This window comes from Canis lupus, chromosome 14 (assembly GCF_048164855.1).
Source record: "Canis lupus baileyi chromosome 14, mCanLup2.hap1, whole genome shotgun sequence".
NCBI lineage: Eukaryota > Metazoa > Chordata > Mammalia > Carnivora > Canidae > Canis > Canis lupus.
Window position 1 is genome coordinate 4,104,500 of NC_132851.1, and position 27,712 is coordinate 4,132,211.

The 27,712-nt window shown below is 42.4% G+C and overlaps 2 long non-coding RNA genes across 8 annotated transcripts in view; one reads left to right on the top strand and one right to left on the bottom strand.

Moving 5' to 3' along the window:
* Positions 1-16,062: 16,062 nt before the first annotated feature.
* On the bottom strand, positions 16,063-18,394 carry LOC140603620 (uncharacterized). Its single transcript, XR_012006536.1, has 2 exons — positions 18,153-18,394; positions 16,063-16,483 (listed from the first exon to the last, which is right to left on the bottom strand). It is a non-coding gene; the product is annotated as an uncharacterized lncRNA (long non-coding RNA).
* Positions 17,929-27,712, top strand: part of LOC140603618 (uncharacterized) — a 71,058-nt gene continuing 61,274 nt past the window's right edge. For 2 of the 7 annotated variants that reach the window (XR_012006531.1, XR_012006529.1), the window contains exon 1: positions 18,112-18,589. This is a non-coding gene — a long non-coding RNA (uncharacterized lncRNA). Of the gene's footprint in view, positions 18,066-18,111; positions 18,590-27,712 lie in introns of those variants that run through there. The other 5 variants (XR_012006535.1, XR_012006533.1, XR_012006534.1 and 2 more) reach the window with 5 other exon arrangements.

Below are 27,712 nucleotides of genomic sequence, written 5' to 3' on the forward strand. Positions count from 1 at the left end.
ATTCCACTGTATGTGTGTACCACATTTTGTATATCCATTCCTCTGTTACTATTAACACTTGGGTTGCTTCCTCATTTTAGCTATTGTGAATAACACTGCTGTGAATGTGAGCATACACATGAGCCTATTTTCAATTTTGGAGGGTATATACTCAAAAGAGGAATTGCTAGATCATGTGGTAATTCTATTTTTAATTTTTTGAGAACTATCATATTGTTTTCTATAGTAGCTATATCATTTTACATTCCCACCAACAATACACATGGGTTCTAATTTCTCCACATCCCTGTCAATGCTTGTTTTCTTTCTTTTTTTAAATAGAACCCATCCTAATGGGTTTGAGGTAGTATTTCACAATTTTGATTTGCATGTCACTAATTATTAGTGATATTGAGCATCTCTTTATGTGCTTATTGGCCATTCATAGATTTTCTTTGGATAAATGTTTATTCAAGCCCTTTGCCCATTTCTGTATTGGGTTTATTGTTTTGTTGTTGAGTTTTGGCTTTTTGTATATTCTGTGTATTAATCCCTTATCAGGTATATTATTTACAAAGGTTTTCTCCTAATTCAGTGGATTGCCTTTTTTTTTTTTTTTTTTTTCTGGTGGATTGCCTTTTTACTCTGTTGACAGTGTCTCTTGATGCACAAAAATTTTAATTTTCATGAAGTTCAATTGGTCTATTTTTTGTTTTGTTACCTGTGCCCTTAGTGTCATATTCAATAAATCATTGCCAAATCCAATGAGGTGAAGTTTTTGTCCTCTGCTTTCTTCTAAGAGTTTTATTGTTTTAGATCTTACATTTAGGTCTTTGATCCATTTTGAGTTAATTTTTGCATGTGATATAAGGTAAAGGTTCAACCTTATTTTTTTCATGTAGATATATAGTTTTCCTGCCACCATTTGTTGAAAAGACCTTTTTTCCCATTGAATGGTCTTGGCACCCTTGTTGAAAATCATTTGACCATGTATCTGAGGTTTGTTCTGCTTTTTTATTTTATTCCATTAATTTATATGTTCTATTTATATGTTCTGCCAGTATCAGTGTTTTGATTACTGTAGCTTTATAGTAAGTTTTGAAGTCAGGAAGTGGGTCTTTCAGTTTTGTCCTTCTTCAAGATTGTTTTGGCTATTCAGGGTCTTTTTTTTTTTTTTTTTTTGAGAGAGAAAGATGGAGAGAGTGGGGGGAAGGGGGCAGAGGGAGAGAGAATCTTAAGCAGGATCCATGCCCAGTGCAGACTCAATCTCACTACCCTGAGATCATGACCTGAGCTGAAAATTAAGAGTTAGATGCTTAACTGACTGAACAACCCAGGTGCCCCATTCAGGATCTTTTGAGAGTCTATATGAACTTTAGGGTGCATTTTTCTATTTTTGCAAAAACATCATTGGTATTTTGATAGAAGTTACATTGAATCTGTAGATTATTTTGAGTAATATTGACATTTTAACAATATGAAGTCTTTTAATCCATGATCATGGATGTGTCTCCATTTGTTTATGTCTTTTTACATTTCTTTTATCATTGTTTTGTAGTTTTCACTGTACAAATCCTTTATTTTCTTGGTTAAATTAATTCCTAAGATTTTATTTTTTGATGCTATGGTAAATGAAATTATTTTTATAATCCTTTTCAGATTATTCATTGTTCATGTATAGAGATGCAACTGATTTTTGTATGTTGACTTTGTGTCCTGCTACTTTGCTAAATTCATTTCAATTAAATTCATTATTTCTAACACACTTTTTTTGTGGAATATTTAGGGTTTTATCCACATAAGATGATACCATCTATGAATAGAGATAATTTTATTTCTTCTTTCCCAATTTGGATGCCTTTTATTATTTTTTCTTGACTAATTTCTCTGGCTAGAGTTTCTAGTACTGTGTTGAATAGAAGTGGTAAAAGGAAATATCCTTGCTTCGTTCCTGATTTTAGAGGAAAAGTTTTCAGTCTTCCACCAATGAGTATGATGTTCATTGTGGGTTTTTCAAATTTGACTTTTATTATGTTGAGGTAGTTTCCTTGATCCTTAGTTTGTTGGAATGCAAGGATGGGTCAACATATAGAAATCAATTGATGTAATATGCTCCACTAACAGAATGAAGAAAAAAATCCATGTGATCAACTCAATGCAGAAAAGGCATTTGGTAAAATTCAACACCCTTCATGATAAAACCACTCAACAAGCTAGAAATAGTTTGTAACTACTCTAGAACTCTGGAGTATGTCCTTTTCCAAGTAAGAACATTAAAACAAACTATACTATATATTATTATCTTTATTTTATAAGTGGGCATTTTTGCATAAAAGTCATTTGGGTAGACATATTCTTATTCATGCATTCAAGAGGTAGTTAATCAATAGATAACACCTACTATGTGCCAGGAACTGTGCTAGATGCTGAGAATACAATGGTGAATGAAATAAGATGGATATGTTTCCTGCTCACTTGGATCATTAATCTGGTAGGAAATATGGACCTGTCTGAAAAAAGTCACATAAAGCAAAGAAATTTATGAAATAAACTCAAGCCATTTAAGTGCTATGATGGAAATGAGCCAAGAACAGAGAGTTGATTTACCATACACCATTGCTAGGGAAGCAAGTCAATGGAATGAATGAAAAATGGAGTCGGTGGCTACACAAGTGTCTCTCATTATGTTTTGTACTTTTCCATATGTTTCAAATATTTCTCGATTAGGTAAATTTTTTTTTTAATTAAAGTAAAATGAAGAGGTATTCTCAGCTTGTCTATTTGCCTTTTTCCTTTTGGCCCCAAGCTCTGATTATGCAACACTTTAGAAATTTATTGTGTAAGAAGTGGTTTTCAACTCTACCTGCGCATCAGAATCACTTGGAGTGCTTGTTTAAAATATAAATACCCCAGCCGCATGTCCAGAGATTCTGATTCGGAAGATTTGAAGAAGGGCTCAGGAATCTTTTGTTGAATAAACGCCCAGATGATTCTCACATAGCCAAGGGAGAATTGTCAATTGAGAATCACTGGATCAAAGCAAGGAGCATTGGTAGTTGTGTACCTAGAAAGATGCACATATTTTTAAAAGAGCTTGCTATTTAAGGGAAGGCAAGAAGATAATTTTGTGACAAGGGGAAATCTTTGTAACATGAAAAGTTAATCAGGTTTTTTTTTTTTTTAAGATTTTATCTATTTATTCATGAGAGACACACAGAGAGAGAGGGAGAGTCACAGGCAGAGGGAGAAGCAGGCTCCATGCAGGGAGCCCGATGTGGGACTCAATCCCAGGACCCCAGAATCATGCCCCGAGCCAAAGGCAGACGCTCAACCACTGAGCTACTCAGGCGTCCCAAGCTAATCAGTTCTATGCATCCAAATATGTATGCACTGTATTTGCTTCACAAAGGGCATGTGTAAAAAGAAATTTTCTAGGAGCATTTCTCCAACAATATGAGTTAGTCTCTTCTGCCTATCCATTGTTTCCATCTTAAAACCAGTTCGAATGTGTTAAAGTAATGTTTGAGCTAGTATCTTTGGTCAGGTCACAGAGACCTATGAAATTAAGGTCACAAGCTCATCTCTGGATGTACCAATAAGCTATGTCGTTTCTCTAGTCGTGCCCAGTCCAAGTGTCCTACAGACACTAAGCCCTTGCAACTCTCTCTCTGATGGTGGCATCTTGGTGTCCTCTCTGCTGGGTTTTCTAGATATTACCTTTCTGGGATCCAGGAATACACATGCTCTTTTGCCCCACACCCCCAAATCTGTTGTCCCTCCACTCCCATGCCTTGACAACCAGAAGGAACCTAGAGAAGCTTCCAAAGGACTTTACCAATATTTGGTGGATCAAAAGGGTAAATGTCAAGCAGGGCTATATTTCTTATAAACTCAAGTTTTAAATGTGCTATTTTAACACTGTCACTTGCTGTTTTGTTTTGTTTCTAATCAGTGTTTTTCTGTTGCCTTTTCTTCCCTCTCCTTCTAGATCAGGAAGCTAAACAGGGCAGCCTGTCAGGAAGGGCTGCTTCCTGCTTTAATGTTCTTGACTAGGAAAGCCCTGTTCCCAAATTTCTGAGTGCTTTTCGGCCCCCAAAGGATAGCCCATATGAGAATGACTGCCTGGTAATTTAGTTAGCAGATGCTCCCCAGCTCAGGAAAAAAGGCTGCCCTGGGCTTTGTCACTTTGTTGAGAGGCAGCTGTATGTTTGCTGGCCCTTCCTGTCTGGTGAGGGAGGGAAGGAAGCAAGGAGCAGCTGTTCTTTTTCCCTCCAATTACACCAAAACCTGTAACACTGGGGCTTTCTCCTAGAGGGACTCAATTTCAGGTGTCAAATACATTTATAATATATAATTATATAATACATAATATATATAATATATAATTAATACTGTCCATTAATTTTAGTGAGTTAGACAAGTGATGATGGAGAGACACATAATTCTCTAATCAATAAAACTGATTAAAAATGTGATAGTCTAGACTATAAAGTAGGTGTTTATGAAATAGCAGCTAAAGTGAGCTGCAGCAGCAATGGTGTTTGATATTATGCTGGAGCAGAAATATCTGGATTGGATGCCTTTTACTTGGGCCACTTAACTGTGGACACGAGTAATTTTCTTGACTTCTTTGAGCTTCAGTGTCTATATCTGCAAAATGGAAATATTACTTGCCTTCTAAGTTCATTATAAAGGTTAAATAAAACATCATACAAAAGCATCTAACACAGTGTCTGGCACCTATTAGGTATTCAGTAAATAATAACTCATGCATAATGCCCCCTATTAGACAGCGCTTTATACATATCACTTTATTTAGTTCTTTTTTTAAAGATTTTTAAAATTTATTTATTCATGAGAGACACAGAGAGAGACAGAGACATAGGCAGAGGGAGAAGCAGGAACCCCACGGGGACCCCGATGTGGGACTCCATCCTGGACCCTGGGATCACATCCTGAGCTGAAGGCAGACACTCAACCACTGAGCCACCCATGTGTTCCTATTTAATCTTTATAAGACCTCTATGAGGCAGGTAGTGTTAAGATCCCCATTTTACAGATGAGGAAACTAAGGCACAAAGAGGTTAAAGAAGTTGGGGGGTAGGAGGGGAAGAGGGAGAGGGAGAAAGAGAATCTTAAGCAGACCCCACACCTAGCATGGAATCCAATGTGGGGCTCAATCCCACAACCTCGAGATCATGACCTGAGCCAAAATAAGAAGAATTGGATGCTTAAATGACTGAGTCCCCCAGATGCCCCACCTTTGCACTTTTGATACATGTTTTCTTTCTAACCTTCATCCCTGCCCATGATTACAAAAAACACATTTTTAGGCTCTTTCAGGACACAAAAAGCAGATGCTTTCTCAGACATCATGGCCTTTCACGTTATCTATAAACTGAGTAATATGTCACAGAGACATCAAGGACTAGAGTTATTCTCGCCAATGTGTATCTTGTTGAGTCAAATGGCCAAGGTCAGGAAGATGTGTGGCAATTGTTTTCCTTTATTAGACTTCAGATTCTGTACCTTTCTTTTCCCATTCCCCTCTGCCATCTTGGTTTCAGGCAGCCACCTTGCAAAAGCATATCCTTTAGTCACAAAAAATAGAGGATCAGAATCGTGGATGGATCCATTCAGACTCATCACTGCTAGAGACATCTTTATAGACAAAGAATACATTATAGTAAAAAATGGGATGCCTTCCTGACCCCCACCTCTGTTTATAAAAAAGGGTTTCAGAAAAATCTACTCTGCTCACACAGTCTTTTGGTTCCCTTGGGGTTTTTTTGTTTTTCCTGTGCCTGCCCTTCTATCCTAACTTTTGTTTAGGGGATTTGGCATTTGTCTATGATTTATGAGACACTGAAGAAAACTCTGGCACTTATTTCAGGGATACTTAATAACTATTAGAATCAAGTGGAGTTAAAACAGGATTTAGGAACTCAAAAGATAAAGCACAACATCTGGGTATTGCCTATTTCCAAAATTATGTCTCATGAAAACTTGCACTCTCATAAAATGTCATTATAGCAAATTATTCTAATAAAGATCCACTCTGGGGAGGGAGCTGAAATAAGGCATGCCATATTTTGGCACGGCTGGATCTTTATCAGGCAACTATACACTTCTAAAATTTTATTGTGAAAATAAAGTCCCATATTTAATGGTATAAAATAATAACAAACATGCAGTTCTCATAACAACTGGTTAATGTCTAAGCACGTTGAGTGTTGCATAGAAAAGAAAGTGGATCTAAAGGAAAATTCTGATTAATGCTAATTTTCAGTCTCATAAATTTCCTTTGCTAGCTGCCTAAATTACTAAAACTTAAACTTAACCTATGAGACTTTGGCTTTGGAAAAAACACTCATATAAGGACATCTTAAAAACTCTCAATTGCTGCTTTTGGAAGTCTTTTACCTCCCCCCAAAGTCTTAGTTTACTAGCCTGTGCTGTGGTGGCCATTTGTCCTAATTCCCTGTTGGCTCTTGAAGCTGTATTGTGGTATGCTTTCTCTTCACCATTGTGATGAGACTGGATTTTCTTTCTTTCTTTTTTCTTTCTTTCTTTCTTTCTTTCTTTCTTTCTTTCTTTCTTCTTTCTTTCTTTCTTTCTTTCTTTCTCTTTCTTTCTTTCTTTCTCTCTCTCTCTCTCTTTCTCTCTTTCTTTCTTTCTTTCTTTCTTTCTTTTCTCTCTCTTTCTTTCTTTCTTTCTTTCTTTCTTTCTTTCTTTCTTTCTTTCTTTCTTTTCTTTCTTTTTTTTCCTGGATTTTCTAAGTGCTCAAACCCATCCACTCTGAAATGGCCTACTGGATGTTATGAGGAATGACTTCATTACTTCAAAATGCTTTAAAAAGTATTTCCCTTGCAGGATCTAGCAAAACTCCTAATGATCATGTCTTACTGTTGATCAGTAAGTAAGAAGTAAGCAAGAGTAACACAAAGCTCTGTGAAAGTAAAGAAGCTAAAGCCCAGATTTAAAATTTTAAAACCCATTATGTGTCATTGATCTCATACCAAATTGAATTGCCATAAATTCTTTTAAGAATGGAAAAGAAAATATTTTTACTTTTAAATCATGTTGGTGGGTTTTTCAAAGAACTTCTTCCCAGGTGGGAAGCAAGAAGAACCTTTTCTCTTGTATCCCTAGATCTCAAAAACTATCCTCTCTGTGTAAGATCCTAACTCTCAATGATGTGGTGGGTTGGGGTGTGGAGGAGACCATGACAAAATGGGATCTAAGTGGTCCAACAGGCATATCTAAACTGAACCCTTATCAGGAAGCATCACTGGGGAGTCAATGGGATTTACTTACATCTTGCAAGAAACTCAACATTTCTCCTGCTTTATCCAGGAAAAAACTTCTCTGAGCAAGGCCCCAGGAAATTGCTATGGACAAAATGTACATAAAGCCAATGTTGTGTACTTTAGCATCCTTTTAAAGGATTCCCTGGTTCTTGGCACTGCTCTGGATCATTCAAACTATGGTGTAAGTGTTGGGAAAATCGTCTTTGGTGTTAGTTAGATAAGGATTCAGCCCCATCTCAGAATTGCTAACTGTGGGCTGGGGCAAATCTCTCTTCCTATCAACAAGCACAGTGTCCTCCTCTGTATGGTCAAGGTGATAATATTATAGCTATAGACCTCACAGGATGGCTGGGTCAATTCCATGAGAAACCATGTGAAGGTGACTCACACAGTGTCCAGAGGAAGCACAAAAAAATAATCAATTCTCCTCCTGATACTCTTCCATCTGAACAGTGAGGTGATAGTGTGTTTGGAGTCCAGGTGGCATTATGTTAGTTAACAAAAGGGTTAAATTGACATTATTAATGCCCTTGGCAATATTTGCTGTGCCCCTCTATGGCAGTATTACCTCCTCTTGCCAAATTTACAACAGAGGCAAAGGCCAGGCCCCGGCTGTGTCTAATCCTGAACCCACAATAGGCAGACATGTTCAAAACCATATCCCATCTGCCTCCATCTCTGTCACCCACCCTGGCTAAGCACAGTTGGGGAAACAGGTTAGAGTTCTACGATCCATCTACTTCGTCTTTTAGCTAACCTGCTTGGGTTGTCAGGTTGAGTCCCCAGAGCCTTCCTCTTCACTTCCAAGTCCTCATCCCTGGGGACTGGAGATGGTGTCAGTTTGGGATCCAAGAGAGGGAAGCTGGTGGGATAAAGCTGCAGGAAGGGGGGCCTGGTGGTCCTGCCAGGACCTCTAGGGTGCTCATCATGTGCTGCACACTGGGCCAAAGGCTTTACTGACAAATCTCAAGTCACTCTCTTACAAACCCTATGAGGAAGGTGGGATCAGTCCCTCCTGGCTCAGAAAGCAATACCAGTTCTTTTTTTCACTGTCACATAGCAAGTAAATGGCAGAACTGGGCTCTGATCTACATTGGCTGATTCCAGGAGTCAGTTCTTAAGAACTCAACAATTGGAGAAATCCAGAAGCACCATGTGAAAGATTTTCCTAGGTTTTCCCTCTGCTATGCTCTTGGCGGCAGTCTCAGTATACATCTAACAAAGTACCCTGAATGTTGTATTTTTATTATTTGTTCATACTTTGTCTCAAAACCTTCCTATTGCTCTTTGTACAACCAGGTTCTAGACACAATACCAGAGTTCAAGCTTTATACAAATAATGTCTTTTCTTTTGGGTGAAAGACAACCGGACTGGAAGACAAAATCATGCAGTCCCATTGCGGTCCTCCTGATGTTCAGAGACAGAGTGATATTCAAGGTCCTATCTGGAAAGGACAACTGGAAAAAAAATCTCCCAAGGCTTGCATTCCTGAATTATGTCCTGGGCAACTTTTAGTATCAGTTCAGGGGAAGAAGAGAGATATACCAAAGTGCCAGCTATTGGTCATCTCTTTGATAATAAGTATGTCTTAAAACCAATTAAGCAAAAGCATGCATAAAAGTAAAATTTTAAAAATTAAGTTATTGGGGCAGCCCAGGTGGCTCAGTGGTTTAGTGCTGCCTTTAGTCCAAGGCGTGATCCTGGGGACCCCGGATCAAGTCCCGCATCGGGCTCCCTGAATGGAGTCTGCTTCTTCCTCTGCCTCTCTTTCTTTGTGTCTCTCATGAATAAATAAATCAAGTCTTTAAAAAAAATTAAGTTATTGATTAGGGTTCCCATCATTTTCTGCTGGTTCCATCCTAATTAGGGGGAGAGTTTGAAAATTCTACCAGCGTTTCCTAAGTTGTCTCCACAATTGACGTGAAGTAAGAATTTGATAATCTTTCTAGGTAACTGGAAGATAGAGGCAAAGAATGTCTTCTAGGAAATAAAACCTAGGTTTGGAAGCCTGAGCTCTCTAGAAAACAAAGTCTATGTTGGTATGGCATTATAGCCACATGACAACACACACACACACACACACACACTCACACCCTTTTTTCCTATAAACAATAGTGTAGGGCAGCCCAGGTGGCTCAGCAGTTTAGCGCTTACTTCAGCCCAGGGCGCGATCCTGGAGTCACAGGATCGAGTCCCACATCAGGCTCCCTTCATGGAGACTGCTTCTCCTCCCTCTGCCTGTGTCTCTGCCTCTCTCTCCTTCTATGTGTCTCATGAATAAATAAATAAAATCTTTACAAAAAACAAAAAAAACAATAGTGTATAGTACTATGTACATATGGTAATTATTATTATGTATAGTAATATCCCTATAAGAGTAATATAGTAATATATAGTAATATAGTAAGAGTGTTATAGAGTAATATCTGTTCAATACAGAAATTTTGAAAAATACAGAAGATAAAGAAAGAAAAAGAATCATCTAGATTTTCACCTTCCTAAGAAAGACACTGTCATCAACTGGGGAATTTCCTTCCAGTTTTAGCATATATATTATAACCAATATGGATCATACTGTAGACATTGCCTTTAGACAGACTACGCAGTATTTAAAGGATGCCACTCTGGGTGTCCAGAGCTCATCTTTAGTAGACATGATGCAGATGTTGTACAGTACTAACTGGCAAGCTTGGGAACTTGGACAAAGGGAAGAGAAAGCTCAAGTAATCCAGTCAAGGGCCTTAATTCCAGCCAAAACAAGAGCTTTCCCTGGGTGACTTCACAGCAATGGTGTAACTCAAGCTCCCTGACGATGATCTCAGGCTACTGCCAGAAGGGACAAGAGCTGCCTAATAAAGTATAGAGAACTCCAGGGAATATATAATGGCAAACATTTTAGCTAATACTGATCCACTGGAAAATCAGATTCCTTCCTGACAGATGCTCATATGAAGGCTACTATGCTCTTCACAGAGACACAGTCCTTGAGCACAGATGGCTGTATTGAGAAAAATAAAATGTCATGTGGTTTGGAACTTATCTATAAAATGCACACTGTTGACAATGGTTTCTCCCCACACTCTAAAGAAGTAAAATTGTACAAAGAAACGGCTGGACTCGTTTATTAAGTGCAAGATTGGAAGCCAGAAGCTTAGATCAGGCCTCTTCTGCTGACTTAGTATGTAGTCCCCGTGGTCATTTCTCAATGTGTTTTCCAGAAAAGCTGTCAGGGTCGACAAAGTGATCAATTGTGGGTGGCTTGTCTCTGGGAGAATAAAGTTTTGGGGTTCGGTCTCTTACTGTATGAGTTTCTCAAGGCTATTTCCAGATGGAATGTGGTTTTGCACTAACTCAAGATGAAGTTTGTGGCTGAGCACTTATGGAGGTAATTTTGGCCAAGGCATCAGTTATAAGACTGCCTCAGCTCAGCAATGCTCAGCTTTCTGGAACCTTTCTCTGAGAAATGTATACTTAGTGTTATCTCGGGGATGCTTTGTATAAACAAAAAGGCCTTTGTAGCACCAGCCCCAAAGCAGTTCTTATAAGTAAGGGAGAGGAATACTCTGCAGTCCCACCATCTCCTGGATACTTGCCAGTGGAGACCTCAGGTTCTTCTTTCCCAACTAGGGCATGAAGCGATATTCACAAATGAGCAAAGAAAAGCATCTGCTCTGAGCCAGTGTTTCAGTCTATTACAGATGATGAAAAATGTGCTTGAGGTTTGGAGTTGGGGAAATGTGTTTCTGTTCACTCAGCTCCCATTATAACCACATCTGTTATCAGTAGGGCGGGCTGTGTTCATAGTAATAGGTATGATTTCCTGAAGCCTGCAGTTCTCTGTGATGTTTTGGCTGAAAGAATGAAACAGAGAAGGGCTGAGAAAATCCAACTCTTTTTGCTGGTGATATTGCCCCTTGGATTCTTCTGGAAGGCCTTATTCTGGGCCTAGCCTGATTTATATTCTTTTCGTTGAAGAACCTAATCTAAAAATGAGTCAGAATAAAAAGGCTGTGCTGTCTTTTGCTCCTGGCTTCTCAGACATGCTACTAGGTTTGATCAATTAAAAAATATCCCAGTTTTCCACCTTCTTTCTCCACAGATGGGCTTATGTTTTCTTCAACATTCTCTCAAGTAAGTATTGTATGGCTAATGGTTTACAATAAGAGGGTCATCCACTGTTAGAGTGGGAAATGACCTAAGGAATCCCTCAGACCAGCAGCTCTCAGAAACTGTGCTCACTGCAAGAGGTGACTCTGAAATCACGGGGGAGGGGAACATGAGAAGAAATTAAGAGAACACCCTGGACATATGAGACACACACACACACACACACACACACACACACGCATGTGCATGCACCTCTACCTAAAGCCACTCCTCAACACTTCATTGGAACAAAGGGTGATGTGGCTAAATAAGGTTTGAAACCCCAGTAAAATTTTACCTCCCTAATTTTACTAGTTAAGAAATAAATTCCCAGAGAGTTTAGTTGACCTACCTAGGACACTTGGTTACTCTGTGACAAAGCCAAGATTAGAACCCAAGTGTTCTTACAACTTTCACTCATCCCACCATTCCATTCATTCACAAATATTTCCTGCCCTACCATTTCGTGAATTGCTATATCCAAAAAGAATTATTTAACAATTTCAATATATCATGTTTATTTGAAAAAATTTTCTGTGAATTTGAGCATCAGGTTATATAATAACTAATCTTGCAGTGACTTCCTTAAAGGCCTTTCCTCATGAAATACTACATTTCTTCTGATTACACTGAGGAATTTGTGGTAAAGTCAGATTACCATTTAAAGTATCTGGAATATATTAACATTTGCAAATTCCATTTGTTTTAAAAGCATCTTTGTAGTTTGTGTTAACAGGGTTATAGTTGGCACATATTCAACTATATAATACCACTCTATTAAGTTTCTTTCAATGAAGGCAACATTTTCAAAATGAGCCATTTTTTATGAATATGCTTTGTATGGTCATGATATGTTGTGTATAGCTCTGTCAGTACACTAACCACATTATTTTATAAACTATCTATTCAACTGTCTGCTTCTCCCAGGGGACTATGAGCTGCTTGAGGGCCATGACTATCTCACTAATCTCTGTATTCTCAGAAGAACTCGGAACAGGTACTTGATAAATGTTGGAGGTGGGAGATGAATCATGTACATAAAGCTTAAACAAAAACCAGCGCCTCGTCGGTTTCCACGTTCAGAGTGGAGTCTGCTTGTCCATCCCTCTGCCCCTCCTCCTACTCTCTCTCTCTCTCTCTCTCAAATCAATCAATTAATCAATCAATCTAAAAAAATAAAAATAAATTGAGGTCTACCTTCTGAATGAAATTTGTTTAAGCTTCAAGGGAAGATGGAAGAAATTCCAAGAGGGTTCTCCACTGTCTTTTTTCTTTCCTCTGAGTATTTTGATTACAAAAAGAAAATCTAGCAGTCTATTCTCTTCTTTCAACACTTGTCTTCTCTAGAGAAACTATGGTACATATGTAAACCCTTTTATGATGGGCATTTTCAAGCAGGCATAGAAATTGAGATGATAGAACAATGGACATCCTGTACCATCAAGCAAACTCAATAATTATCAACATTTTACCACCCTCATTTCATCTATCCTGCATGCACATTTTAAAACTATGTTTAATTAACATGAAAGGATATCAAATGGATATTAAAGCTACAAATATGTGAATTATAACCATCTTGGCAGTGTTTATATGAAATAACATTTAATTACAACCACTCACTATATAATATGATAAATTTAACAAAGATAGGAAGAAAACTTGGAATGTTACAAATTGTTCATGTTTGGTATCTTTGTTCAAAGTCTTATTTTAAAATCTCTCTTGTAAAAAAAAAAAACATTCTAATGTTTCTTACTCATTATTATATGAAAAGTTTTCCAATTGTCCGTGGCTCCAGGATTTCTATTTGCCGCTAATGGCCATTCTCTCTCTCAGTAATAGAACTACCAATTTTCAGCTGGGGAAAAGGCCATCTGGAATAATGACTGCATTTCCCTGCTCCTTTATTGATAGATGTGGACATGTGATTAAGTTCTGGCCAATGAGATGTAAGTGAAGGTGTCATATATAAAGTCAAGATGTCCTTAAATGCTCTGTCCCTTTATCCTTCCTGTTGGCTGTAATGCAGGTATGAGAGATACTCAAGCAGCCATCTTGGATCATGAGGTACACTACGCCAAGAACAGAAGAGCAGTGAGAGGGCTAGATCCCTGATACCTTTGTGAAGATATCTGTTCTGGACTACTGTCTCCAGACTTCTTTCACATGAAGGAGAAATAAACTTTTGTTTTATTTCTTAGGCCTTTGGAAACTTTCATAATTAAAGAAAAATATGGTTAATATACTTATTGGTGATTCATTTCCTCATTTAGTTCTGCACACAGAATCTTTATTGTAGTAATTCCTAGTCTCCTATATTTGATTTTTAAAAGAAACAATCCTTTAAACTGTATCATTAAAAAATACTTAACAAAAAAAAAAATTTAACAAATCTGAAGCAGTCTCTTAAAATGTAAATTGATGTTAAACATTAAAAGCATCCTAAACCGTTTGTCCTTGCAAACAGATACACAAAAAAGCCATCTGGTAGATCATGTCTTTCTGGGTCATTTGACATCCTGAACAACCTTTTCCATTAGTAGCATTATGTGAAAATATAGCTGCCCTTCTGAGATTCAGCCAGAGTCCTGTGTTAGTTGGCTTGGGCTGCCATAACAGAATACCAACAGTCATGGTGGCTTAAACAGTAGACATCCCCGCCCCTGCCAGTTATAAAGGCTAGAAGTCCATGATCAAGGTATCAGAAAAGTCAGTTTCTGGTGAGAACTCTCTTCCTGGCTTTATAGACAGTTGTCTTTGTGCTGTGTGCTGGGGTCAAGAAGTGAGCATGGGTGGGAGGCAGCTCTCTGGTGTCTCTTCTGAAAAGGACACTAATCCTATTAGATTAGGACCTCATCCTATGATCTCATTTAATATTCATTACTTCCTTGGAGGCCCATTTCTAAATACAGCCACATGGGAATCAGGATTTTATTTTTTTATTTTTTAAAAGATTTTATGTATTTATTCATAGAGACACACAGAGAGAGAGAGAGAGAGGCAGAGACACAGGCAGAGGGAGAAGCAGGCTCCATGCAGTGAACCCGAAGCGGGACTCGATCCTAGGTCTCCAGGATCACACCCCGGGCTGCAGGCAGCGCTAAACTGCTGCGCCACAGGGGCTGCTGGGAATCAGGATTTTAACATATAAATGAGGCGGGGGGTGGGGAGAGGAAAACACAAACATTCAGTCCAGAACACTTTTTTTTTCTTTTAGATTTATTTGACAGAGAGTGCCCATGTGGGTATGACAGCAGAGAGGGGGAGAGGGAGAATCTCAAGCAGACTTTGCGTCTAGCATCAGCCAGAGGTGGGGCTCGATCCCAGGACCCTGAGATCATGACTGGAGCTGAAATCAAGAGTCAGCTGCTTAACCGACTGAGCCACCCAGGTGCTCCTGTCCAGTGTCGCTTCCATCTTAACTGTCTCAGGTGCCGCCTCCATCAAGACAAATTGAGGAACAGCTGGGACTCGGGAAGAGGAGTGAGAGAGGAAGTGACCAGTGGCAGCAGGTTGCTACACTGCCCTAGGCTCCCCCTGCATTCCTTCTCTCCAGGCCTTGGCAAGCTGCTGCAGAAGATGAAGAGCATGGCCCAGTGTGGCTCTGATTGGATATGCAGGGATGATTCGTACTGTTTGCCTTCCCAGTGTCCTTTTCTCCTTCAGCAGCGACAGCTTGCTCTCTCCACCCATATGGTCTGGGAGGATGTGCAGGCCAGGGGTGACTGGCCCTAGCCTGAGCTAATCAGTGTGTCTCATTTTCTTGACCACAAAGATGGGATTAGTAGTGGATAGGTGACCTCATCTGACCCAATTGGGATGAATCTTAGTAGTTTTGGGGGAACCTTTGGAAAAATAATTTTTCCCTTTTTGCCAACTCAGAATATTAAGAATATGAGACTGGCAAACAGCAGGTATTTTGCCAGCACAAGGACAGACCCTTACCTGAGAATACAAGCAGTGTAGTGGAGGGTGGTCTGGATGGTGGGGAAAGAGCAAGTCACCATCTTGGTGACACCTGTTTGGCCCCAGCACCAGGTTGTGCCAAAGCCAGGCCAGCCTCTAAACATCTCAGCTAGCTAAGCCAGTAAGTTCCAGTTTGTAACTCTTGCAGGACTTGTAGCTAGAGTTGCCCAATAAAATATAGGCCATCCACTTAGCCTTGGAAGTCAAATAAATGAGACAATTTTTTTTATTATAAACAGGTTCTGAGTATTCCATAGGACATACCTATACTAAAAAATGATTTTTTAAAAATCTAAAATTGACATTTAACTAGATGCTTTTTTTTTTTTAATTTGCTAAATCTGGCAACCCTACTTAAAACCAAAACCTATTAGTTACAGATGGTAAAACACAGTGTACATGAGGGGATCTTCAAGTTGTTTTGGTGAAGGGGAGATAGGAGTCCCTTCCCAGGTCTAGATGTTGCAGAATAACAAAGCCTGAGGATGTTGCTACTAGCATTGTTTCCAAAATAGCATATCCTGTATTGGTGTTAACAAAGCTGATATAGGTGGGTTGGTGGCAAGCAGACAGGGTCTGAAGGGAGCCAAGTATTAGCAGCCAGCAGAAAGGGGAGACCTAGATGTACACAGGAATAAAGATCAAGGTGAAACACAGTTGAAGCATATCAAAACCGCATTTAATTCACTTTGTGTTAAACAGTATAGGCAAGGAAGAGAAAGAGAGGGACAAAGAGAAAAAGAACAGTTGAAATGATGCGGACTATGAGGGTAATCCTGAAGACAAGTAGGGAGGCAGGCGCGAGGACCTGGTCTCTCAGCTGGCCTTCTGCAGTGCCAGCATCTTCTCAGGCTGAGTGTGATTCAAGGGTCACTGCTCTGACAGGGGTGATGGTCAAGGTGTTTAACAGCAGGTACTCCAGGGATCCCTGGGTGGCGCAGCGGTTTGGCGCCTGCCTTTGGCCCAGGGCGCGATCCTGGAGACCCGGGATCGAATCCCACGTCGGGCTCCCGGTGCATGGAGCCTGCTTCTCCCTCTGCCTGTGTCTCTGCCTCTCTCTCTCTCTCTCTCTCTCTGACTATCATAAATAAATAAAAATTAAAAAAAAAAAAAAAAAAAAAAACAGCAGGTACTCCAGACTGCTGTGCACCTGCTAAGTGTCAGCCAGGCTCACTTTGAGCAATTTCCCCTTGAACCACTGACCTGAGCCCTTAACTTCTACGTAAGAGGTCTCAGGAATCTAGAAAGTGATCAATGAGGCAAGCCAGCAGAAAGCAGGCACTGCCAGAGACAAAGTCCTTGAATCAGAGGCATGAGAGGGATGGGAAGGTCAGTTATCAAAGTACAAGGTAAAGCATGTTTGAGGAGCTGTGCCAGCAGACCCTGTTTTCAGTGCCGGGTCCCCCCCCAAGTTGCCTTCCCCATCACACCCTGTGTCCCCCTCGAGTGGGGTTCCTGGGAGTCCAGGGGCCTTCTCCTCGGCCAGACTGCTCTTGCCCTCCAGAGTGGCCCCAGCCTAGCCCTGATTCCTGACTACCTGTGGCTGTCACCTGGCAGCAGGTGGTTCCTTCCCCTCCTTTGCTCATAATGGCCAAAGTGTACTATTGGGTATGATAAACTCTTTCATGTCAGTCGTACATTTCCCAGACCCAAAACCTTTCTAAGCCCTCAATGTGGTGCTGCCTGAAAAAATCAATTTCACTCTTCAAAAATAAAAAGAAAAATTGAAAATATAAAAACAAGCAAGGGGAGCATGACTGGCTCAGTCAGGGAAGCATGTGACTCTTGACCTTGGGGTTGTGAGTTTGAGCCCCACATTAGGTGTAGAGATGACTTAAAAAGAAAATCTTTAAAAAAGAAAACAACAAACAAAGAAGTCATGTTATTTATGCCTAAAGTACAACTATCGTGTAGATCCGTAGTTGCCTGCTCACTGTTAAATGGCAAGGGGTGGAAAGCACTGAGCTACAATGACAACACTGAATGTGGCCAGCTGGCCATGGGGGCCCACAGAGCAGAGGGTCATATCACTAAACACAAGGGCCAAGGAGGAGCTTTGTACCAACCCGAGTGAGACCCACTTCTCTTTGCTCTTCCACCTCTAGCCTCTCTCCACTTAGGAGAGAGGAAAAATCCCTCCTCACACTGCCTCTAGCTGGTGGCAAATCTATGAAAATAATATTCTTTGCTCTCTGGTTTGAGGTTTGGTCCAGGCTGTCGTCCTAGCTCTGGTTTTAGTTTCTGGCCTAAGGCTGTTTCCTCCCCTGAGCCCATCACTCACACTCCCCTCCTCTGTGCGGCCTTTATCGCCAGGGCAACGTGATTCCTCCCGAAGCTTCCAGGCACAGGCCACCGGGATTGGGGTCTGGCCTGGACCCCCAGCGCGGTCCCCGCCTGCGCAGAGCAAGGGGACCCCCCGGGGAAGGGGAAGCCGCAGGCCGCTGCCTTCTCTGCCCGAAACGGGACGGCAGCTGTTGGTCTGCCCCGCTCGGCGCCTCTCCCTCTCCCTCTCCCTCTCCCTCTCCCTCTCCCTCTCCCTCTCCCTCTCCCGGGAAAGCGGCCGCGGCCGCGGCACCAACGCGGAGGTGAGCGCTGCAAACGGTGCGTCTCGGTCAGAGGAGAGCAGGAGGGAGCCTGGGCCCGGTGGCTCCCAGCGGAAGGTGTGCGACCCACCGTGCGCCCCTCTGATCCCCGGCGCCCTCCCAGGCCTTGCCCCTCCTCCGCCTGCCCAGCGCGCGGGCGCGCACCTTCATTCCAGTTTCTTCCCCGGACTCCGCAGGTCTCCGGAGTAGCCCCGTCGCGGTCTGAGTGCAGCCCGGCCCCTGGCTCTCGCTGTGTCCCCTCCTGTCAGCACGTCACAAACGCACCTTCACAGTTTCAAGAGTCTGCAGGAGCACAGGGGCCACGCGCACCCTGGCGCGTTGTGAGGCCGGAGCTTTCTGAGACAGCTCCCAGCCGAGTGCCTCAAAGCCCAGCTCTTGCGGTGGGTTTCATGGAGCTTTCTCCGTTCCCAAGGTAATCACCGGACGTGCAGAGCTCCTGGACATACGCTAAGAGGGGCTGAGTGCGCAGAGAGAGGAGAGCCCGCTCTGACCCCCAGCCCCGCAGCCGAGCAACTCTGGGGAAGCTATTTGGAGCCGTCCGAGCCCGCGCCGCGATTCACGCTGCATCAGCGTTGCTCAAGGTACAGGCCTCGGGTCACCCGCATCAAAATCAATGGGTACGATTTTATAAAGTGCATAGAATCAGGCCCCTCTGAGAACTGGGGGATCAGAATCTCTAGGTAGGGGGGCCAAGAATCCCATTAACAAGATCCTCACCGGGTTCTTAAACACCTGATATCTGAGACTCATGGGCCTTATTCACATAGACCACGGTCTGATTGCTTTGGACCCAAAGCATCAGCACAGAATGAGCAGCACCGAGCAGACTAGGTTCTTCAGAATATTCTTTCATTAATGTACTTTTACCCAGCACTTTCCAAGTGTCAGGCGCTATTCTTGGGATCTGTCAATCAAAAGAGATTAGAGTGCCTTTCCTCATGGAGCCTCCATTCTAGTGTATGAGAGCAGAGGTAATAAGCTACTAGTAAATATAAAGATGGGTGAATCTCATAGCATGTTGGATGGTCATAAATGTGGTGGGGGAAAAAGAGGGCGAGACGAAGAGGGTTCCAGATGAAAGGTTATTGAAATTTCTTCTAATCAAATTGTATATTACACCTTGGATGTGAGTTACGTGGTAGATGCTGATGCCCCATCCAGATCCCCTTTAGGGCCCACATACCTCATTTCCCCACTCTCCAAACTCCTCTCCTCGTAACCCACCCTTTCTGCTACCCTGTCCATGACTCACTGACTATTGACGGCCCCTGCCTCAATGTGGGGTCCACTTGGTGGTTGGTATTATTTCGGCTCCCTGAGCTTTCTCAGGGAGGCCGCATCCTTCTAGTTGACCCCTGCCCTATCCTGTTTCCCTCACTCCCCTTGCCCTGGGAGCACCTTCTGTATATCACCTGCTCAAGAATCCCTGTTTCAATTTCTGCTGTGCTAAGGAGGCTGGCCTAAGGCAGGCTCTGGTCCATAGAATAGGATAGTAACTTGAGTGGACCAGGAGGGCTGACGGTTGTTATGGCTCACTCTCCCTCAAATCACATTGGTGCCTTTTTATCCCCAAGTTATAGGTCACATTCAGAGTCTTTTGGGTGCCTGAGACTGCCCTGCAAAAAAAAGCAGGTGAGGAGCTCTGAGATGCATTGCCTGGTGTCTTCTCCATTTCTCTCATTTCTTTACTCCAACAGCCACAGACATTCCCTGAGTGCTGACAGTGTGGCAGGGCTGCGCTGGCCTTGGGGACAGAGCCTGGCATTGGGTCTGTGGCCAACATCCTACACTAGGACACGAGTGTCCATCTTCTGTCAAATACCTAATACTTAAAAATGACCACACATTTTGTACTATGGCCTAAAGATGGCTCAAAGATGATGCTCATATAACTTTCTCATCAGCAATGTTTTTTTTTTTTAATCCACCTTTGACACATCTCTGCTCCAATAAATAAGCGTTCCTTTTTTTTTTTTTTTTGAAATAAGCATTCCTATTTTGAGTGCCTCTTTGAAGCTCAGCAAAGGGAGGGCAGGGGCAGAAGGGCCCAGTGCCAGAGTCATGTTCTGATGTAAGAAGATAGCAACACATGCATTCCAGTGGTTTTTATCACAAAAAGAAAAGCCCTACTTCTCCTTAATAGATTCTACTTCTCACACTTACCACATCAGAGATTGATTTTCTTAAAGGTCATTGATGGATGCTGAAGCAGACATTCTTCACAGTCTTGACAGCACAGATATTCCTCAAATATTTGCAAGATTAAAAAAATCATGGGAGGTTTTCCTTTAAAATACATTTGGTAATATAACTTGTCTTTGCTCCTGGCATTTGGCGGGGTGGCGTGGGTGGGGGGCAACATGGAATAAATTAAAGGGGTCCCATTCGTGGAAATTTGCCAGGGGCCTGGGTCGTGAAGGTCAACCTGCCTGCAGGTCTCAGACAGCAGAGGATGTGAGGCTGTACCCAGAAAGAGGGGGTGAGGTGGTGGTGGTGAGTGCTGCAGAGCTCCTCCAGAGGGTGAGCTGAGCCCCCTCGCTCTGATGCACTCAGAGGCCCCATGAAGGCTTTATGAACATGGTTTCCAACAGATGGAAGAGAAGAAATAGTTTTGCATAAATAAAGGACTTAGGTCGTAGGGCAGGTCTATTTTTAACTCTTTGAGGAACCTCCACACAGTTTTCCAGAGTGGCTGCACCAGTTCACATTCCCACCAACAGTGCAGGAGGGTTCCCTTTTCTCCGCATCCTCTCCAACATTTGTGGTTTCCTGCCTTGTTAATTTTCCCCATTCTCACTGGTGTGAGGTGGGATCTCATTGTCGTTTTGATTTGTATTTCCCTGATGGCAAGTGATGCGGAGCATTTTCTCATGTGCTTGTTGGCCATGTCTATGTCTTCCTCTGTGAGATTTCTGTTCATGTCTTTTGCCCATTTCATGATTGGATTGTTTGTTTCTTTGCTGTTGAGTTTAATAAGTTCTTTATAGATCTTGGAAACTAGCCCTTTATCTGATACGTCATTTGCAAATATCTTCTCCCATTCTGTAGGTTGTCTTTGAGTTTTGTTGACTGTATCCTTTGCTGTGCCAAAGCTCCTTATCTTGATGAAGTCCCAATAGTTCATTTTTGCTTTTGTTTCTTTTGCCTTCGTGGATGTATCTTGCAAGAAGTTACTGTGGCCGAGTTCAAAAAGGGGGTTGCCTGTGTTCTCCTCTAGGATTTTGATGGAATCTTGTCTCACATTTAGATCTTTCATCCATTTTAAGTTTATCTGCAATGAAAAGCTGGGGCACCTGCACCCCGATGTTTCTAGCAGCAAGTCCACAATAGCCAAACTGTGGAAGGAGCCTCGGTGTCCATCGAAAGATGAATGGATAAAGAAGATGTGGTTTAGGTATACAATGGAATATTCCTCAGCCATTAGAAACGACAAATACCCACATTTGCTTCCACGTGGATGGAACTGGAGGGTATTATGCTGAGTGAAGTAAGTCAGTCGGAGAAGGACAAACATTATATGGTCTCATTCACTTGGGGAATATAAATAATAGTGAAAGGGAATAGAAGGGAAGGGAGAAGAAATGGGTAGGAAATATCAGAAAGGGAGACAGAACATGAAGACTCCTAACTCTGGGAAACGAACTAGGGGTGGTGGAAGGGGAGGAGGGCGGGGGGTGGGGGTGAATGGGTGACGGGCACTGAGGCGGGCACATGACGGGATGAGCACTGGGTGTTATTTTGTATGTTGGCAAATTGAACACCAATAAAAAATAAATTTATTATAAAAAAATAAAAATAAAGGGCTTAGGTCATTGTACTCTGATGTGGGGAGAGGAGGCACTCCAGGAGAAGTGAGAAGGGAGAGCCTGCCGTGACTCACTGCTGAGGTGTCATGATTTCATCTGGGTTCCTGCAGGTTGAAAAGGCTGCTGTGTTACTCACAGGCCCCTTTCTCCTGCAGAGGAAAGTGCCTTCTCAGCTCATCTCTTCCCCTCCAACCCCACTGGGCTCCTCACAATAGAGGGGGTGCTAGAGAGGGCCGCTCAACTCTTGCGGGGCATCTTCTTGTTGAGTCACAAATTTTGATCCAGTAGCTCTGGGCGGGACCCTACAGCCTGCATTTCTAACAAGCTGGCAAGTGGTTCTAATGCTGCCCTGGTCTCTGAGCCACACTGGACGGCAGTAACCAGCCGGTTCAAAACTTAGGCACAGAAGAGGGAGGAAAGTTGCCTCTTGTGGCCCTTATGTTGATGAAGGGTTTTTTGGATGACAGTGGGTCCCCACTCTTATCCTTGGAAATGATCCCAGTGATCGCAAGCTCCCACCAGTGCCTCTTCTTGTCCCTCTTTATCCATCACACAGTCAGGGAGTCCTTAAGGCTCTGGTCGCAGTCCTTCCTGCCTCACTGTCAACTGCACCCAGAGTCGGCCCCCTGGAACACAATATTCACGAGACACGAAAGCGTACAGTGAAATCTTGCATCCGCCAGGCGATTTTCTGCTCCATCTCCACCTCCCGCTGCTTTAGGAGCCAGGATCAGCACTGCAGCCTCTCCTCCTCTGCATTGAGGGGCCTCCCGCTGGAGCTCGCTCCTCCTCTCTGGTGGCATGCGCTTTGCATTGAACGGCCACTTCAGATGAAAGGGCCATTTGCTTCTAAATGGCATAAACTGCTATTTCTTTATTGCTCTCATAACAGGAGCTGCCCTAAAATTGGTGTGAAGGGCTCTGGGCCTGCAGTTTCTCTTGTTTTTCAAAGCTTGCTCATTTTTACAGCTCTTGAGCTCTCCCTCTTACTTCCTGCGTGCCCGAGTGGGCGAGCGAGGATGGGGTGGGGGCGAGGGGGTGCTAAGTAGCCCAGGCTCAGAGCAGCCCTGGAGCACGGCCAGGCTGGGAGGCCGAGGCAGGTGGAGCCGCCCGGGCTGGCTGTCGTGGTGAGTTAGGGATCACAAGAGAGCCTGAAGGAGGCTCAGTTTGGGTAGCGACCAATATCTGGCTTGAGGCCCTGATGGATGTTTACTATATTATTAGAAAGGAGGCCGAAGGCATGACGATTCCTAAATGGGGCAAGACAGATTGACACAGACATGAAAGCTGTCAGAATGAGGCACACCCTCCAGCTTGGTCTCCCGTGTTCGTGGTCTTTGATTAACATCGCAGAGGATGAAGCAGTAGGTAGACAGCTGTTCAGAAGAATCACAGCATTAATCAGGGTGCCCTCCTGGGCGGGGAGGGCAGTGGGTGAATGGCTTCAGGGACAGGAAAAGACATCCACTTTCTCAGAGGTCACCTCAGCTCACCAAGAGGTCCTTGAGACTGTACGCTCTGGGACTGACATCTGTGAGACAGGGCTGGGCTGAGAGGTCCTTCCAGAAACTGGATCAGAACAACTTCCCTGCCTGGACCCCACAGGACCTCCTGAGGGTATTCCCAAGGGTATGGGTTTGGACTTCCTATGCTGGGGGGAAAACACCCTTTAAGTAGATGAGGGGGTTAATATGTTTAAAGAGCTTATATCAGCATCTGGCCTTATATAAACACTAGCTATTATTATTAGACAATCAGATTCACTCAGGAGATACCCCCAACCTAGAACTGAATGGCATCAGCCTGTTCTGATCAGAAGTAGCTGTCTTCTCTGAACTGTAAATCAGAGCCTCTACCAGTCTGTCGTGATCAATGTAATCTATGTCACGTGAGTTCTTCATTGATCAAGGAGGAAATATTTTCGGCTGATTTAGGTCTTTTAAAAAATAATTAAATCGGAATGGATTTGAAGTTGTTCTCTGAATAGTAGAGAAATCTAGCTATAGCTGTCTGGGAATTACACATAATCACGTGCGTCTCTCAGCTATGCCATGGTGTAATGTGGTTATGAGCACACACACTGAAGCCGGGCTGCCGGGGTTTATCCTGGCTCCTCCAACTTACTAGCTGTGTGATCTTGCACAACTCTCTACTTTCTTTACCTCAGTTTTCTCATCTGTGGGATGGGGGGAATGATAAGAGTATCAATCTTAGTGGGTTACAATGAGGATTACATGCACTTATATAGAGCACTTAGCACAGTGCCTGGCATATAATTAATGCTACTGTATTGTCACTGCTTTGGAGGTACTGGGTGTCTTTGACTACGTGTCGACCAGGAGAAAGAAGATGGGGGGACCACTACACGAGATTATGTATTAGTTACTCCATCAGTAAATTGGTCAATATTTATCCAGGGCTTTCCTGTTTGAAAACTCTATGCTCCATTTATGAAAAACCAATACATCAGGGATTAAATGAATACCAAAGCATTATCTATTTATTTTACAAAGATTCAATGCAGATGTCCTTTCAGAATTCAGTTTCTTTAGTGCATTCTAAATGTAACTCAATTAAAACACTGATTTCCTGGACTGTTCCGGAATATCCCCAGAACTTCTCCTGATGTTTCAGTACAATCCAAACTTCAGAGTAACCAAACAGCCCTCGTGGGTGAAGGAAAGTTCTTCTATATCACAATTATAGAGGAATTGAATTATGGAAGAAATGGCGCAGTTAAAACTATTACCATTCTGTGGTGGTCATTAGTAGAGGATAGAATAGAGGCTAATGAGGAACTTTATAACAGAGAGCTCAGGCTTTTTCCAGCCTAGATCGCCACCGATTCATCTCGGCAACACTTCAAATGCAATTGGACATTATGAACCTCCAAATAGGACATACAAACAGTATCACCAGTGAAGTATACCTGAAAAAAAGTTGAACTTGAGTCAAATCCAGCCATTAATTCTAATTCCTCATCTATAGAAAATATAGTGGGGAGAAGGACATGTTAAATGGCATCTTGAAAAAGGAATCAATGAAAGCTAGGATGTAAGACACTAGAGAATCTGATTTGGTTAGCAAGTCAGTTACTTGTAAAGAAAAATGTGGGGAGGACTCTTCTAGATTAAAAGTGACTTCAAGAACACTTAAGAGATAAAACCACCAATAAATAAATAACTAACTAAATAAATAACTAACTAAATAAATAAATAGACTATTTGGAGTCTGATTTGAGCAGACAACTGCAAAAATAATTTTGATAATTGAGAGCATTGAAATGTGGCCCTGGTATGATATTAAGGACTTATTGTTAATTTTGGTAGATGCGGGGCAGCCTGGGTGGCTCAGCAGTTTAGCGCCGCCTTCGGTCCAGAGTGTGATCTTGGAGACCCTGGATCGAGTCCCGCAACAGGCTCCCTGCATGGAGCCTGCTTCCCCCTCTGCCTGTGTCTCTGCCTCTCTCTCTCTCTCTCTCTCTCTCTGTGTCTCTCATGAGTAAACAAATAAGATTTTTAAAAAACATTTTTTGGTAGATGGGGTGATGGCATTATAGTTATAGAAGAACATACCTTCAAGGGAGGATTCATGTTGAAGTTTTGAATGATGAAATGACATGATGTCTGGAATCTCTTTAAAATATTCCAGTAACAAAGTAAAACAAAACAAAACAAAACCAACAAACAAAAAACTACCCCCAAACAAGGGGAAAGCGTAGATGAAATAAATACAGCAAAACGTGTTGGTTGTTGAAGCAGGTGATTACTACATGGTTTTGTGAATGTTTATGTGCGTGTGAATCTTTTACTTTTGAGTAGGCTTGGAATTTTTCACTATAAAAATTTTCAGATAAACCCCAAAATGAATATTATCAAAAATAAATAAATTGTGATATCTAATCCTCTCGCATTCCTTCTCTTCCTGTTATCGGCTGGATTGTGTGCCCTCAAGATTTAAGTCCTAGTATCTCGGAGTGTGACTATATTTTTGGCAGGGTCTTGAAAGAAGTAATTAAGTAAAATGAGTTCTGGTACCTAATCCTGTATGACGTATCCTGATAAATGAGATTAGGACACAGGCATATGTGGAGGGGAGATCATGTGAAGACAGATGGACAAGATGGACAACTACAAGCCAAGGAACGAGTCTTTAGAAGAAACCAACTCTGCCAATACCTTGATTTTGGACTTCTAGCCTCCAGAACTGGGAGAAGATAAACTTCTGTGGGTTAAGCCACCCCATCTGTTATGGCAGTGCTAGCAAACTAATGCACCCCCTTTCCTGCTTGGTTCTCTTTACAGTATTTACCACTCTCCTAATGTATTATATGTTTATTTCCTTGATGTCAATCTTCCCCTACTGGATACACATGAGGGCAGTACCTTTTGTCAGCTGCTGAATCCCTAGCATCTATAACAGGGCCTGGCCTGGTGAGCAGAGAAGGTGCCCAATAAATACGTGTTGGAGATACTCCATGAGTACCTGCTAGGTTGACAATATTTTTTCAAGGGAAGAATGGTCATCTTCCCTTAAGAGTGAAAAGTTGCTCAGTATACCTCTGTGGACTTCATCCTATGGTCTGTCCCAAATCTCTGAACTTTGTCTGGAAACTAAGCATGTGGGGAGTTTGGCTTGCAGAGAACTTTCTCTGTATTCTGATTCTCTTCCAGCATACGGTGAGCCCAAGACTCACTGTGCATCTGTACACAGCAAAATGTGGGGAAGGCTCCAAACTATTCTAGTGTTCGCTCTCTAAGGATCTGAAGGAGCCGGGTGTAAATGAAGCTTTGGAGAAGTGAAAATGTGGCGGGAGGAAAAAAGAACAGCAAAACAAGGGCCTATCTATAGGGGACATTTGTCACATTTCCTCGCTGCATGGCATCTACTGAAAATTCTTCCTGTGTTTGAAGAAAATCCAGCCTCATGCACCCTGGCTCCCGAAGCAGAACGTTTTCCTAGGCTCTCTTGCGGCTACAGCACAGACATGGGGCCTGGGCTCCACCAATCAGACAGCATGGCCGCATAAAACTTCTCTTTGAAACTGGGTCATGTAAGGGTGCTAGCACCATCTAGAATCTATTTTTTGGTCAAGCTGGTAGAGGGGATTTTTTGGCGGCAGCAGTAACCCAAAGGTTGTTTTTGATGCAGAAGTGCTACTGGTGCAGCAAAAGGCAGAGGACGTGGCAGTAAAGGAATACCCGGTCTCAGTTGTGATGTTGTCACTTGCAGCACCAGCACCCGGGCCCGTGACAGCGCCGCTCTGCTGCGTGGCTGGGCCGCTGCTCCCAAAACACAGCCCCAGCGTGTTTCTCCAGTCCTCCTCCTAATTCTGTCAGTCACTCAATACCCCTCCAGCAAACTCCTTTTCTACCTGATTGAAGAAATTTAAGTGAAAGGAGTGCAGATTTGTGAACCACAAAACATGGTGGAAGGAAAGAATGGAAGGAAAGAATGAAAAAAAAATTTTTATGGTAAAATATATAGATACCATAAAAGTTCCCACTTTAATCATTTTTAACTATACAATTACTAGCATTAAATACATTTGCCCTGTTGTGCAAGCACCACCACTGTCCATTTCCAGAACTTTGAGAGTGAAAAATTTTAACATGGATTCCTCGTTTTTGAAGATCCTAGGTTTCTAGGTCACCTTTAATTCAAGTTAATGAGCACTCACTAATTTCTACAATTTAACCTCCACAGCTCTGTTGTTTGTGGCTGTGCTGCCAGGACCTAGTAGGAACCTGAAAAATGGTCAGAGAGGATATTTAGTCCAGGCCTGTGTAGAATGAATGGTGCATTGACAGGTGCACCCACACACTGTGTGTGGACCGATGTTCCTTTAGTAGGAAGGAGTGGTATTACCAAAGGTGTGAGGCAGCAGTTCCCAGCCTA